This window comes from Chlorocebus sabaeus, chromosome 12 (genome assembly GCF_047675955.1).
Source record: "Chlorocebus sabaeus isolate Y175 chromosome 12, mChlSab1.0.hap1, whole genome shotgun sequence".
Taxonomy (NCBI): domain Eukaryota; kingdom Metazoa; phylum Chordata; class Mammalia; order Primates; family Cercopithecidae; genus Chlorocebus; species Chlorocebus sabaeus.
The window spans coordinates 48,438,149-48,451,261 of NC_132915.1; the positions used below are offsets into that span (position 1 = coordinate 48,438,149).

The 13,113-nt window shown below is 48.1% G+C and overlaps 1 protein-coding gene across 5 annotated transcripts in view; it reads right to left on the reverse strand.

The window, feature by feature from the left end:
* The window catches only part of PLIN2 (perilipin 2), a 115,685-nt gene that overhangs the window by 21,069 nt on the left and 81,503 nt on the right, over positions 1-13,113 (reverse strand). For 3 of the 5 annotated variants that reach the window (XM_073021649.1, XM_073021648.1, XM_073021647.1), the window contains one exon: positions 4,689-4,818. The gene's annotated coding sequence lies outside the window, so the exon portion shown is untranslated. Of the gene's footprint in view, positions 1-1,066; positions 1,194-4,688; positions 4,819-13,113 lie in introns of those variants that run through there. The other 2 variants (XM_073021646.1, XM_073021650.1) reach the window with 1 other exon arrangement.

Here is a 13,113-nt window from a genome sequence, read left to right on the forward strand (position 1 = left end):
ACTAAAGAGAGATTTCAAGCATAAGACATCTTGGTCAGCCGGGATTCTTGTGGGGATCAAGTGGGAACACTTTGCAGGGACGTTATAAAACTTCCTTGTGAAAGGACGGAAGCTAGTTTAGGGGAGACTACGCACAACAGCAAGGAGGTGCTCTGAGGAAGGAGAAGCACTTCAGGACGCCTTTAAACGTCATCTTAGCATCCCCAAAGCCCATCCCCACACAAAGCCGACCGCGGCCGGAGCTGGGAGGGAAAGAACCTGCTTGCTGTCGTCCGTGCCTGAGCGGCCAGCTCACCCTCCCCTCACCAAGAACGGAGCCGCCACTACTCTGAAGGCGGAAGACGCGCCAGTGTCGGTGTCCCACTCCCATTGTGTATTCATAATATGTGTACCTATAAAATGCGGTTTTCGGGCTGGGAGCAGTGGCTCACGCCTGTAATCCCAGCAATTTGGGAGGCCAAGGCAGATGGACTGCTTGAGGTCAGGAGTTCAAGACCAGGCTAACCAACATGGTGAAACCCCGTCTCTACTAAAAATACAAAAATGAGCCAGGCGTGGTGGTGGGCGCCTGTAATACCAGCTGCTCTGGAGGCTGAGGCAGAAGAATCGCTTGAACCCGGGAGGCGGAGTCATTGCACTCCAGCCTGGGCGACAGAGGGAGACTCCGTCAAAAAAAAAAAAAAAAAAAAAAAAAATGCGGTTTTCTAACGCGTTTCCCTTTCGATAATGTCCCTTCGACAAATGTTAATTGTTTCCCCACAACCACCCAGGCAGGCCAAGGGACATTTGATAGCAATCTCCTAAATCTGTTGGCAGGAAAGAAGCCTCAACTCACAAAGGCAAGGGTGGAAAGCGCGGGTTCAGGAGACCGCCCCTACCCGGTCAGGATCTGGAAGCCGCGAGGCGAGCGGAGGGTCTCGGACCACCACCCCCGCGTCCTATCCACCTTAGAGCCCCGTGGGGAGCAAGCAGCGGCCCCGAGGCCCCGGGGAGCCCCCCACCCCAACTGGGCGCCGCTGGGGACCCCGGGCCGGCTCGCTGGGGCGCCGAGTGGGCGCGCACTCACCGACGGACTGCAGCGAAAGGCGGAGAGCAGGCGCGTCCCTAAGGCGACTCCGGCTGCCACCACCCGGTCAAAGCGTGGGGCCCGCGGGCGCCCGGACTATAAACCCCGCCTCGCCGCCCCTCCCCGAGCCTCCGCAGCACGTGACCCGCGGCAGCACGCCCTGTCCTACCCCGAGTGTCACCCTAGGGCACGTCCCGGCGCCCTCCCCCAATGCCTGCCCTCCTAGAGGGTTTGGGGCCCGGTCGGGGTGAGAGGGTGTGTTGCCTGGGTGAGGGGCCCCGCCGCGGGGAGAGGAGCCTGTCGGGAGCGGGGCGGGGGGGGGCCCAGCCTGGGGAGGCTGGGAGTTGGTGGTAGCCCTGCCTGGAGTCGGGGCGCTGCCTATGGTCGGGGTCCTGAGAGGCCCGGGGCAAATGGGGATGGCACCCAGGCCGGCTTTGGGGTTTTGAAAAACGCAAATTCACACCGACTTGTTGAATGGCGTTAGTCCTCAGAATAGAACTCTTTAAAAATGGAAGCGGTGGCTCACGCCTGTAATCACTACACTTTGGGAGGCTGAGGCGAGAGGATCTGTCGAGCCCAGGAGTTCCAGACCAGCATGTCGAATATTTTTTTTTTTAATTTTTAAAAATAGCCCAGCGTGGTGTCGCGCGCCTGTGTCCCCAGCTACCTGCGAGGCTAAGATGGGAGGATCGCTTGAACCTGGAAGGTCCAGGCTGCAGTGAGCCGAGATCGCGTGGCGCTGCACAATGGCTTCTACGCTGTTATTTTTAGCGAACTAATAACTTTTAAAAGTTTTGTGGAGGCTGGGCCCGGTGGCTCACGCCTGTAATCCTAGCACTTTGGGAGGACGAGGCGGGCGAATCACCTGAGGTCAGGAGTTCGAGCCCAGCCTGGCCAACATGGCGAAACCCCGTCTCTCCCAAAATACAAAGAAAGGAGCCCGACGTGGTGGCGCGCGCCTCTAGTCCCAGCTAGTCCCGGCTGTTTGGCGGGGTTGGGGGCGGGGGATGGGTGGCTGAGGTGAATCTTTTGAGCCCAGGTGGTCGAGGCTGCAATGAGTCGAGATCGTGCCACTGCACTCCAGCCTGAGTGACAGTGAGACCCTGTCTAAAAAAAAGACAAGACTTAACTCCAGATCACTCCAGAATGATAGCTGCGTAGGCTTATGTGAGATAGGCAACTTTATATGTGCAGGGTTATGCATTGTTTTCCAAAGACAACTTAAATAGTCATCTGAGTCCCAGTTGTGCTTTTTGTTTGTTTTGTTTTTTTCTCGTGTAAAACGCACGGATTTGGAACCAGATTATTTGAGCAGACAAGTTGTGCCACCGCCTGAGGCCAGGTAGGGCTCGTGGGACTTCTTCCCCCGTGAGTGACCAGGGATGAAGCTGTCTGGCTTCGCCCCACTCCCCACCCCCCGCACGCGGCTCGCAGGGAGGGTACAGCAGAAAGGAGGGTTGGGAGGTGGGAGGGGAACAGGCGCTGGCGCCGCGGGTCCGCCCCATGAGGAGCCCACAGCGCTGGAGTCCCAGGGAATGGCTTTGTGAAGCTTTGGAGTTGCAACTGTAGGAAGCTCTCAGAGGCTTTTACCCCAATTTGTTTTCTGTTTGTTTTTGTTTTGTTTTTTTGTTTGTTTTTGTTTTTGAGACGGAGTCTCTCTCTGTCGCCAGGCTGGAGTGCAGTGGCCCGATCTCCGCTCACTGCAACCCCAGCCTCCCGGGTTCAAGTAATTTTACTGCCTCAGCCTCCCGAGTAGCTGGGACTACAAGCGTGGGCCACCACGCCCAGCTAATTTTTGTATTTTCAGTAGAGACGGTTTCACCATGTTGACCAGCATGGTCTCGATCCCTTGACCTCGTAATCCGCCCGCCTCGGCCTCGGGAAGTGCTGGATTACAGGCGTGAGCCACCGCACCCGGTCTACCCCAATTTCTTAACCAATCTTGCATGCACACAGATACTGTTGATCGTATCTAAAGCTCCAAACAGACCCATTAAAATGATATCCCTTATACCATTATACCTGAATATACAATGGTCCTTACTTGGCAAGAAAAATTACAGTATTTTTCCCCCTCCTCCGCACATGTAATTCAAAATAAAGTATAAAACTAAGCCATAAATACTAAACCATAAAATAAGTGTTATGAAATCCAAAAAAGTTCTGGTTTGGGTTTTTTCCTATGTTGCTATCTTCAGTGTTTTAAGCAATCAAATTATTATATTTTTCTTTTCTTTTTCGTGTTCCGGGGCTGTTTGTTCCCTAAGCAAATGTTTGCTCTGCTTATTGGTAATCCATCCCTGCTCTAATGACCTCTTTATTTTGCATCAGAAGACTCTCGCCCTTTCACCTACAAAGTGCCTCCATCTTTTCCTTTTTTGTTTTAAACCTGTGAGTCATTTCCTCACTTAAGGCTAAGCAAGCTTCTTTTTGCTTTTATTTGCCTGTGAAGCAGAGGGCCCCAGGGACTAATTTTGGGAACAAGATACTCTTCAAGCCCACAAAGGATGAAGCACACCAAATTCTGCACCCCCAACTCTTTTTCAGCTTCATGAGTCTGAGAATATGAAACCAGTGGCAAGAGTAACACCCAAGGTGAGATGCATAGTGAAGCAAACAAAAAAATTTTACCCCAGAATATACTTCTTTCACATATTTTGAGATGGCTGTTCAGAGGACCTGCAGGCGGAAGTAGTCCTATGAAGCTGGTTTTTTGGTGTGTGTGTGGGAGAGGCTTGCAATATACAGAGAAAATCTGCACTGATGCAGCCAGGTGCTCTCTGAGGCTTTCCCTTGTCCAGATATAGGAAAGGTTAGTGGAGAGTCTGACACCTTTAAAGGTCTGAAAGAAACATTAACCATCTATTCTCTCCAATGGCTACTACCTGTGAGGTTTCATCTACATCAGCGGTCCCCAACCTTTTTGGCACCAGGGATAGGTTTCATGGAAGACAATTTTTCCATGGACCAGGGCAGGGGGATGGTTTTCAGGATGAAACTGTTCCACCTTAAATCATCAGACATTAGATTCTCATAAGGAGCCGCAACTTAGATCCCTTGCATGTGCAGTTCACAACCGGGTTCTTGCTCCTAAGAGAACCTAATAACAGCTGCTGACCTGACAGGAGGCAGAGCTCAGGTGGTATCACTCACTCGCCACTCACCTCTTGCTGTGCGGCCCTATTCCTAACAGGAATGTAAATGGCCACAATGTAAATGGCCCAAAGTTTGGGGACCCCTGATCTACATAATGAGATGACTTTTGCTAGCCAAGTTTCCATTTCTGTCTTGCCACTAAATCCTGATTTACCACCATTACCTGTTTTGGGGCATTCTCTGAGCCCCCCAAATTTCTGTAACCTCAGGAGTGGTATATAAGTTTCTGAACCCACTGAGAGGTGGAGTAATTACTCTGTGGTTCCCCCACATGCCCAATAATACATTTACGTCTTTTTATAATAATACATGTACATCTTTTCTCCTGTTAATGTGCTTTTTGCCAGCTGATTTTTCAGTGAACCTCCAGACGACAAAGGGGACGTTTTTCTTTGGCCCCTGCAGTAGGTTGCCATTAGATAGGGTGTGTGCAGTGTGGCAGTCCTGGGGAGTGGCAGGACATTACCATGGATTTGGTGAACTTGAGATTCTTGGAGGTTTTCAGGGCTTTGTTTGGTTCCCTCCAGGATTCAATTTACCGTCATTCAGGATCTGGCTCCTGTCTCTTTCTCACCAGCTTCTTCTCTGGACTTTACCTGTGTGAAAAGAAAATAAATCTTGGGACCCCCAAATCACTAAGCCAAAGGGAAAAGTCAAGCTGGGGATGTGTCACACAAACCTGCCTCCTATTCAAAGATAAGCTACATAAGCCAGGCGCAGTGGCTCATGCCTGTAATCCCAGCCCTTTGGGAGGCTGAGGCAGGCGATCACTTGAACCCAGGAGTTTGAGACCAGCCTAGGCAACATGGTGAAATCCCATCTCTACAAAAGATACAAAAATTAGCCGGGTGTGGTCGCATGTGCCTGTAGTCCTAGCTACTTGGTGGGCTGAGGTGGGAGGATCATTTGAGCCTGGGTGGTCAAGGCTGCAGTTGGGGACCGCTATAATGGAGACACTGCACTCCAGCCTGGGTAATAGAGTGAGACCCTGTCTCAAAAGAAAACAAAACAAAAAAGCTACATACTGCCCTCATAATTTGCCCACTAGGAAATTCCTGATGGGCCCTAAGATCTTTACCCTAAAACATTTCTGTTGAATTTCATCCTCACAATGTAAATTGAGAGCTTATATTCACAGGGGTGAGACATAGGACAGAACTCAACATCATCCCTCAGCTCACCTGAGACAAATTAATATCTAATTGCTTCCTCTGGCCTATGTGTATTTTATCGTATGTAAAAATGCAGATTCACTGAGCTAGATGAATGCGTGACTATTCCTCTACCCCCCATCTCACATGTCAGTGGCTAACCAAAGACTCAAAGGAATGCAACCATTTGCCTCTTATAGGCCCACACCTCTTAAAAATTTCTCCTCTCCCCAATAGCCACTCCTTTACCCTTTAGATATTGAAACCCTCAAAATCATCTTTGGAGAAAGGCACAGACCTGTCTCCCATGTGTGTGTCCTTAGCCTTCGCAAAATAAACTTCTAAATTGATTGAGTCCTGTCTCGGATACTTTGGCGTTGCACCTGTCTTAAACTTGAAGCTCTAGTCACACAGATTTACTTACAGTCCTTTGAACACATCCTAGTATAGGATTCCTGTGTGTCATCGCTCCTACTGTCTCCACCTTGTTCACTGGGAATTTATCCCTCAAATTCCCACCTGGGGGTGGTGGACAGATGCCACCACCCCCAGGAAGACCTCCCGACTACCCTAGATGGAATCCATCACTCAGACACCTCTGCACCTCTGTACTTTGTACATTTATGCTTGTCGTTTTTTGTTTGTTTGGTTTTTTTTTTGAGACGGAGTCTTCACTCTGGAGTGCAGTGGCACGATCTCGGCTCACTGCAAACTCCGCCTCCCGGGTTCACGCCATTCTCCTACCTCAGCCTCCCGAGTAGCTGGGATTACAGGCGCCCGCCACCTTGCCCGGCTAGTTTTTTTTTTTTTTTTTTTTTTTTTTTGTATTTTTAGTAGAGACGGGGTTTCACCGTGTTAGCCAGGATGGTCTCGATCTCCTGACCTTGTGATCAATAGAACGAGATATCCTCTCAAAAAAAAAAAAAAAAAAAAAAAAAAGAACAACTCCCTCAACACTCACAGACACACACACACTTCTTCCCCCACACACTACTGAAGCGGCCATTGCAAAATTATAACTGAGACAGTGAAAGAGATCTGACCTAACCAACTCCATCTTGCTTCTCACCTCCAAGCTGTCCTTGTTCACTCCTGGGTGTAGGCTGAACTAACTTTGGGAGGAACTTAGTTTATAGTTTAGAGGTTTTTTTGTTTTGTTTTATTTTGTTTTTTTGATACATTGTTTTGCTCCTGTTGCCCAGGCTGGAGTGCAGTGGTGCAATCTCGGCTCACTGCAGCCTCCACCTCCTCGGTTCAAGTGATTCTCCTGCCTCAACCTCCGGAGTAGTTGGGATTACAGACATGTACCACCACGCCCTGCTAATTTTGTATTTTTAGTAGAGATGGGGTTTCTCCGTGTTGGTCAGGCTGTTGGCAAACTCCTGACCTCAGGTCATCCACCTGCCTTGGCATCCCAAAGTGCTGGGATTACAGGTGTGAGCCACCATGCCCGGCTACAGTTTAGAGTTTAAAGCAAAGATGATAACACCCCTTTCCCAAAACAAACCCCCTTCTTGCCTAGGGATTAGACTGCCTTTATAGAACTCTCAAATTAGCCGCAAGATTAGAAATTATGGTTTAGGGCCGGGTGCGGTGGCTCACGCCTTTAATCCCAGCACTTTGGGAGGCAGAGGCAGGTGGATCATGAGGTCAGGAGTTCAAGACCAGCCTGGCCAAAACGGTGAAACCCCATCTGTACTAAAAATACGAAAATCAGCCGGGCGTGGTGGCGGGTGCCTGTGATCCCAGGTACTCAGGAGGCTGAGGCAGAGAATCGGCTGAACCCGGGAGGCGGAGGTTGCAATGAGCCGAGGTTGTGCCACTGAACTCCATCCTGGGCAACAGAGCAAGACTCTGTCTCAAAAAAAAAAAAAAAAAAATTATGATTTAGGAGTCATGAAACTGGAGCCTACACGACTCTGACCCTCTCCAAATTGCTCCTGGGAATAACATCATCTAAATTTTAGGTTTAATGTAAAACCTAAAACCAGTGCTTAAGGTATTTTGCAGATCCTGCACTTGATGGATCAGCTGGCACAACCTAGATCGATAAACTAGCTCATTTGATCTTACAGCCCTCTCACCCGGGAACTGACTCGATGCAAGAACACAGCTTCGACCCCTATGATTTCATCTCTGACCTGACCAGTCAGCACCTCCAGATCACTGGCTTCCCCTACCCACCAAATTGTCCTTAAAAACCCTGATACCTGGGGGGCCAGGCACGGTGGCTCACGCCTGTAATCCCAGCACTTTGAGAGGCCGAGGCGGGCAGATCACCTGAGGTCGGGAGTTCGAGACCAGCCTGACCAACATGGAGAAACCCTGTCTCTACTAAAAATACAAGAATTAGCTAGGCATGGTGGCGTATGCCTGTAATCCCAGCTATTCAGGAGGCTGAGGCAGGAGGTTTGCTTGGACCTGGAAGGCGGAGGTTGCAGTGAGCCGAGATCACACCATTGTACTCTGGGATAGCTGCCTCTGCAGTTTTGTTGGAGGCAAGTGCTGTTGCTAGCCACGTTTGGGGAAAAAAACAAAAAACAAAAAACAATAACCCTGAAACCTTTTTTTTTTTTTTTTTTGCTTAGTTTTTTTTTTTTTTTTTTAAGAGGCAAAGTTTCACCGTGCAAAGTTTCACTGTGTTGTCCAGGCTGGTCTCAAACTCTTGGGCTCAAGTCATCCTCCTGCCTCAGCCTCCCAAATAGTTAGGATTACAGGTGCAGACTTGAGAAGCCATGGACAGCTCAGGCTTGGCTTCCTTCATTTTTGTGAAGATGCCTGATCCTTTCATTTCTGAGTCCTATTTTTTGAGAGCCAGTAGGAAGTAGGAGTAGGAGAAAAGGAGTGAATTTTATATATATTAGTATGTTAATTTTGGAAAGAGAACTGAGCTAAAGTTTCAGGAATAACTTTTTTTTTTTTTTTTTTTTTTTGAGACGGAGTTTCGCTCTGTCACCCAGGCTGGAGTGCAGTGGCCGGATCTCAGCTCACTGCAAGCTCCGCCTCCCGGGTTCACGCCATTCTCCTGCCTCAGCCTCCCGAGTAGCTGGGACTACAGGCGCCCGCCACCTCGCCCAGCTAGTTTTTTTTTTGTATTTTTTAGTAGAGACGGGGTTTCACCATGTTAACCAGGATGGTCTCGATCTCCTGACCTCGTGATCCGCCCGTCTCGGCCTCCCAAAGTGCTGGGCAGGAATAACTTTGTTATATTCACTGTCTACCTCAACATCCCAGCTCTGGAATTGCATTTGGCAAATATTCTTTTCTTAGGCTGGCTTCTGACAGGGCTAATATTAGTAGTTCTTAATGACTCAAAAACAACTGAGGGAGTTAGGGGAACTCTGACTTTACCCATCAATGCCAGTGTATCTCACTCTCTGAGTTGACAGAGTGAAATCCTCAAGGTCAGGATTAATTTTTGTCATCCCTGGATGAGTCATTTCTTTTATCTGGGCCAATTACTCAAAGTTCCACATTCAATTTAATATTTCATTAAAGAAAAATCCAAAAGGCTTCACTATGTGAAGGCAGAGGGTTGCATCATGATTTCCAAAGTTTAGCAAACATATGATTACCACACTACTTATAAATGTTATGAAATCCATCAAGAATTCAGAGTTTGTCTTCTAAAATGTAAGGCTGTATTGATGTCAAGTTAGCTTGATGTAATTTTAACAGATCTCTAAAACCCAAACACAAAATCATCTGATTGAGGCATGCAAAGAAGCAGAGAAAATAAAAGAAGAAACAAAAAACAAATCAATGGCAGGTCCGGTGGCTCACGCCTGTAATCCCAACACTTTAGGAGGCTGAGACGGGCAGATCACTTCAGGTCAGGAGTTTGAGACCAGCCTGGCCAATGTGGTGAAACCCCATCTCTACTAAAAATACAGAAATTAGCCAGGTATGGGGTCTCATGCCTGTAGTCCCAGCTACTGGGGAGGCGGAGGCAGGAGAATCGCTTGAAACTGGGAAGCAGAGGTTGCAGTGAGCCAAGATCATACCACTGCACTCCAGCCTGGGCGACAGAGCAAGACTCCGTCTCAAAAAACAAAAACGAAAACAAGTCAATCTGTCTTTGAAGTTAGAGCACTGCTGTGAAAAAATAAAAAAGGTTTGCGGTACAAAGTTATGCTGTAAGAATGGCATCTACCATAGCAACATCACTTTTCTTTTTCTTTTTTTTTTTTTTTTGAGATGGTGTTTCACTCTGCTGCCCAGGCTGGAGTGCAATGGCACGATCTCGGCTCACTGCAGCCTCTGCCTCCTGGGTTCAAGCAATTCTTCTGCCTCATCCTCCCGAGTAGCTGGGATTACAGGTGCCTGCCACCACGCCCCAGCTAATTTTTTGTGTTTTTAATAGAGATGAGGTTTCACCATGTTGACCAGGCTGGTCTCGAACTCCTACCTCAGGTGTTCCGCCACCTCCCCCCACTCCTCCCAAAGTGCTGGGATTACAGGCATAAGCCATCGCATCCAGCTGTCACTTTTCTTTTTTTTTTCTTTTTTTTTTTTTTGAGACAGAGTCTTGCTCTTTTGCCCAGGTTAGAGTGCAATGGTGCGATCTCAGCTCATTGCAACCTCCACCTCCCGGGTTCAAGCAATTCTCCTGCCTCAGCCTCACCAGTAGCTGCTACTATAGGTGTGTGCCATGACACCGGCTAATTTTTTGTATTTTTAGTAGAGACGGGATTTCAGCGTGTTAACCAGGATGGTCTTGATCTCCTGACTTCATGATCTGCCTGCTTTGGTCTCCCAAAGTGCTGGAATTACAGGCGTGAGCCACCGTGCTCAGCCTGAAACATCACTTTTCTAAGCTTCCAGAAATGTTCATGCTTGGGCTTTAGCAAATGAAATCACTCTAGTCTACTGTCGGAAGAGAAGAAACAGTCTATTGTTCTGAAACTGAAATACAGATCAGCCATGAATCTGCCCTCACTGACATTCATCACTCAGATTCTGATTAGATATAACTAATGGAAATGGAATATGAACTCAGAAACACTCTGCCACCCCTCCACTCCCGATATTAACACATCTCAGGCTGGCTTCATAGGTCTACAGATGTAACCCTGGAAATGTAGAGTAGCTAAATCCAAATGTCTCTAGTTAACCAAGAGCTGAATTAAATTAATATCATACATCTAATGCATCTTGTTTTTTTTATTTAAGACAGAGTCTCACTCTATCACCCAGGCTGGAGTGCGGTGACACAATGTCAGCTCACTGCAATCTCCACCTCCTGGGTTAAAGTGATTCTCTTGCCTCAGTCTCCTGAGTAGCTGGGATCACCGGCGCCTGCCACCATGACTGGCTAATTGTTTTTTGTTTTTGTTTTTGTTTTTGAGACAAGGTTTCACTCCGTCGCCCAGGCTGGAGTGCAGAGGCGTGATCTCGGCTCACCGCAACCTCCACCTCTTGGGTTTAAGCGATTCTCCTGCCTCCCGAGTAGCTGGGACTACAGGCATCTGCCACGGTACCCGGCTAATTTTTGTAATTTTAGTAGAGTTGGGGTTTCGCCAAGTCGGCCAGGCTGGTCTTGAATTCCTGCCCTCAGGTGATCTGCCTGCCTCGGCCTCCCAAAGTGCTGGGATTATAGGCATGAGCCACTACACCAGTTTTTTGTTTGTTTGTTTGTTTGTTTGAGATGGAGTCTTGCTCTGTGGCTCAGGCTGGAGTGCAGTGGAGAGATGTGGGTTCACTGCAATCTCTGCCTCCCAGATTCAAGCGATTCTCCTGCCTCAGCCTCCCAAGTAGCTGGTATTACAGGTGTGTGCCACCACACCTGGCCAATTTTTGTATTTTTAGTAGAGACAGGGTTTCACCATGTTGGCCAGGCTGGTCTTGAACTCCTGACCTCAGGTAATCCACCCGCCTTGGCCTCCCAAAGTGCTATGCATGAGCCACCGTGCCTAGCCCAAAATGTGGTTTTTGGTGGATATTTATATTAGATTCTACTTAATGCTTACAGAACTAAGCAACTAACCAGAGAAGTCACTGATGAGTGCTAAATTCTACCTAGAACTTGGTTACAGAAAGCTTGTAACTGGATGCAGCTCACTGTCCTAGAAAATCCAAGCAAAATTTTACACATGTATGTGAATCAAGGACTCCCACAGCAGCTTGGAGACTGTCAGCTAGGGAGTCTCAAATTGCAAGTTAATTCATGAGCCAAAACATATTCTCTCAAATGTTCTGTAAAAGTGTGGATGTGGGAGCGTAAACTCAGCAAAGCAGCCATAGTGTTACAGAATGAATAAGAATCTAGGGGGCTGGATGCAGTGCCTCACACCTATAATCCCAGCACTTTGGGAGGCTGAGGCAGGTGGATCATTTGAGGTCAGGAGTTCGAGACCAGCCTGACCAACATGGTGAAACCCTGTCCTTACTAAAAATACAAAAATTAGCTGGGCAGTAGTGGCATAGGCTTGTAATCCCAGCTACCCAGGAGGCTAAGGTGGGAGAATCCCTTGAGCCTGAGAGGTGGAGGTTGCAGTGAGCTGAGATCCGGCCACTGCACTCCAGTCTAAGCGAGAGAATGAGATGGTGTCTCAAAAAAAAAAAAAAAAGAATCTAGGCCTCTATCTCCTTTCTCCAAGCAACATGTATCCCTGCAACACAAGGACTACTCTCTGGACCTGCTTAGCGGCTGGTGCACTGAGTAGGTATGCCCAAAACGCACATGGTTTTACTTCCGTGAGGGAGTCGAAGTTTAACTTTCAGATTCCCCAGTAATTGTTTACAAAAGGGTTTCTCCTCAAGCCACCACTACAGAATATCCTTGCTAGGCATCAAAAACATGGCCCCTTCCCTTCATATGCTCATAAGAACTTCAGGGATGCTTGGGCAGAAACCACACCTAGATCACCATGTTGTTCTTCCTCTTTTTTTTTTTTTTTTTTTTTTTTAAATAGAGATGGGGGCTGGGCGTGGTGGCTCAAGCCTGTAATCCCAGCACTTTGGGAGGCCGAGACGGGCGGATCACGAGGTCAGGAGATCGAGACCATCCTGGCTGACACAGTGAAACCCCGTCTCTACTAAAAAATACAAAAAACTAGCCGGGCGAGGTGGCGGGCGCCTATAGTCCCAGCTACTCGGGAGGCTGAGGCAGGAGAATGGCGTGAACCCAGGAGGCGGAGCTTGCAGTGAGCTGAGATCTGGCCATTGCACTCCAGCCTGGGCCACAGAGCGAGACTCCGTCTCAAAAAAAAAAAAAAAAAAAAAATAGAGATAGGGCCTTGGTATGTTGCCCAGGCTAGTCTCGAACTCCTGGGCTCAGGCGATCTTCCCATCTCATCCTCCCAAAGTGTTGGGATTACAGGCATGAGCCCCTGGGCCTGGCCTACCACCGTGTTCTTCACAGCTCTCCACCAGGTGAGCATATGAGGCTCATAACCAGTTCTTATTTATTTAATGGAGGGCGGGGGAGATTCTGATTAGGGTAGTCTCAGACTGAACTAAATTTTAATATATTCATGTTAGATAAATGATCTGGCTACCTCATAACACAATTTCCTATGAAAGATAAAAATCAAGAACTGAAGACTATTTCCCAGAAAAGGAATAGCAGTGATTTTATTACATTTATTCTTTCTCTCTTCCTCTTGTACCCACACATACACACGGATTGGGACATACACTCCAAACTGCCAAAGAATCTGTTTGTGGTGCAATTTTTGGAAGTCAAAGATATTGCACATTTTAAGTCACAACCTGGCTGGGCACAGTGGCTTGTAGTCC